General features: G+C 31.6%; 1 protein-coding gene across 1 annotated transcript in view; it reads right to left on the bottom strand.

Moving 5' to 3' along the window:
• The window catches only part of notum1b (notum, palmitoleoyl-protein carboxylesterase b), a 33262-nt gene that overhangs the window by 29354 nt on the left and 1205 nt on the right, over window positions 1–2703 (bottom strand). The window lies entirely within an intron of this gene.

Below are 2703 nucleotides of genomic sequence, written 5' to 3'. Positions count from 1 at the left end.
AGTGAGAGAGAGAGAGAGAGAGAGAGAGAGTGTGTGTGTGTGTGTGTGTGTGTGAGGGCTCAGATGTGGGCAGAAGTTTATATGAGGGTATATGTGGTTATCCCATGTTTGTTTTTGCGCGGTTGAGTGTGTGCGCACGCGTGTGTGTCAAACGTGGCTCATATAAAGATCAGTGTCTGGTTTGCTGGAATCCCTTTGATGTGTTTAAACTGGAGCTTTTCAAACCTTCTTCACCAGTTTTGTATATCTATATATATATATATATATATATATATATGTGTGTGTATGTATCCAGTATATATTTGATACTTTTACAAAGAAGTACTGTAAAAACCAATTATCAAACAGAAAAAGAGACTCATTTCCTAAACAACCCAAAAAGGCTCAGCATATGTTTTACAGAGGGTTGTAGGGTGGAAAAGCAAAATATATATATATATATATATATATATATATATATATATATATATATATATATATATATATATATATATATATATTTATATATATGACATTAAGCATTCTTAATTTAATTGGAAGAATTAAAAAAATGCTTAATGCCATTTAAACGTATGACTTCAGGTCAAATACATCTACGTATCTGATTAACATTTATAACTTATAAGTAGATTGCATAAGGCATGGTAAAGATTTTATGTGTTTTTGGATTGGCTTTATGAGATTTAAAGATTCTGAAAGTCACCGATCGAACCACGTGTGCGTGACGTCACTCCTCCCACCTGCGGCGCGTGCGTTATTTGCGTACTTTCACTCGAAACCATAAGTGTCCCAGAAGATGCCGAGACAAACCGAACCGCAGCGATTCTCCCCGGATCATTCCCACCATCTCTGCTGCTGTCTGGGAATGTGAGGAATTAATATCTCTGATCCTCCGCCGCACGCTTCACTTCAGTTTGACTTTAATTATGGCGGTTTCGGTAATTGGGCCTATCTGGCTCGTGCTATTAAAAGAGAGCTCCCTTAACGAAACAACAGACTTAAAATGTGATAGATAGATAGAGCTTATGTTTTATCTAATTGGCAAGGTTCTTTCAAAGTTTTGAACAAACATTCTTCAAGTAACATTAATAGAACGTTTGTTCAAAGTTGTCTGCTCTTTAATAATGTTACACATTTATAGGCGAAATCATTCATGGAACATTTTAGTTGAATATTCGTCTAACGTTAAATAATTAAATGATGCTACTTGTTTCAGAGCTTTCAAAAAACATTCATAAGTAATGTTTCTGTAACGTTTGCAAAATTATAAAATGGAACATTCCCATAACGTTTGCAGAACCAAGAAACATTTTTTAAAAACACTCTATTGAACTGTACCATAGAATATTTATAGATAGGTAGAGATTATTATTTTATTTAATTATATGTTCCTAGCTAACAGAGCGTGTTCTCAGTTTCAGAACATCCTTAACGTTCTAGCAGTGTTCTCTCAAAGTTACGAACGAACGTTCCTCCAATAACATTAATGGAATAGTTCTCAGTGTTCACAAGAACATTATCTGTACATTTTTTAGTTAAAATGTTACAGTTGAATGATTGTTTGACATTTTTTGAATGATGCTACTTGTTCAGAACATTCAAAAGTAACGTTTCCATAACATTTGCAAAATAATAAAGTTGAATGTTCCCTCAACGTTCGCATAACCGAGAAAATAAATTTTTTAAAACTTGATGTTTTGAACATTCAGAAGTAACGTTCTCGTAATGTTTGCAAAATTATAAAATGGAATGTGCCCTTGATGTTCGTATAACTAAAAAAATTACTTTTTAAAAACTTGATGTTTTGAACGTTGAGAGAACATTCAGAAGTAACGTTCTCGTAAAGTTTGTAAAATAATCAAATGGAATGTTCGCTTGATGTTCGTATAACTAAAAAAATTACTTTTTAAAAACTTGATGTTTTGAACGTTGAGAGAACATTCAGAAGTAACGTTCTCGTAAAGTTCGCAAAATTATAAAATGGAATGTTCCCTTGAAGTCCGTATAACTATAAAATATATTTTTTAAAACTTGATGTTTTGAACGTTAAGAGAACATTCAGAAGTAACGTTCTCGTAAAGTTCGCAAAATTATAAAATGGAATGTTCCCTTGAAGTCCGTATAACTAAAAAAATTATTTTTTAAAAACTTGATGTTTTGAACGTTAAGAGAACATTCAGAAGTAACGTTCTCGTAAAGTTTGCAAAATAATCAAATGGAATGTTCCCTTGATGTTCGTATAACTAAAAAAATAAATTTTTAAAAACTTGATGTTTTGAACGTTAAGAGAACATTCAGAAGTAACGTTCTCGTAAAGTTCGCAAAATTATAAAATGGAATGTTCCCTTGATGTCCGTATAACTAAAAAAATTAATTTTTAAAACTTGATGTTTTGAACGTTAAGAGAACATTCAGAAGTAACGTTCTCGTAAAGTTCGCAAAATTATAAAATGGCTTGATGTTTTGATGTTCGTATAACTAAAAAAATAAATTTTTAAAAACTTGATGTTTTGAACGTTAAGAGAACATTCAGTTCTCGTAAACTCGTAAAGTTTGCAAAATAATCAAATGGAATGTTCGCTTGATGTTCGTATAACTAAAAAAATATTTTTTTTAAAACTTGATGTTTTGAACGTTGAGAGAACATTCAGAAGTAACGTTCTCGTAAAGTTCGCAAAATTATAAAATGGAATGTTCCCTTGA

Source organism: Sinocyclocheilus grahami, unplaced genomic scaffold (genome assembly GCF_001515645.1).
Source record: "Sinocyclocheilus grahami isolate Dianchi unplaced genomic scaffold, SAMN03320097.WGS_v1.1 scaffold947.1, whole genome shotgun sequence".
NCBI classification, from domain to species: domain Eukaryota; kingdom Metazoa; phylum Chordata; class Actinopteri; order Cypriniformes; family Cyprinidae; genus Sinocyclocheilus; species Sinocyclocheilus grahami.
Note: the sequence above shows the minus strand (reverse complement) of the source record. Positions and strands in the feature narration are given on the sequence as shown.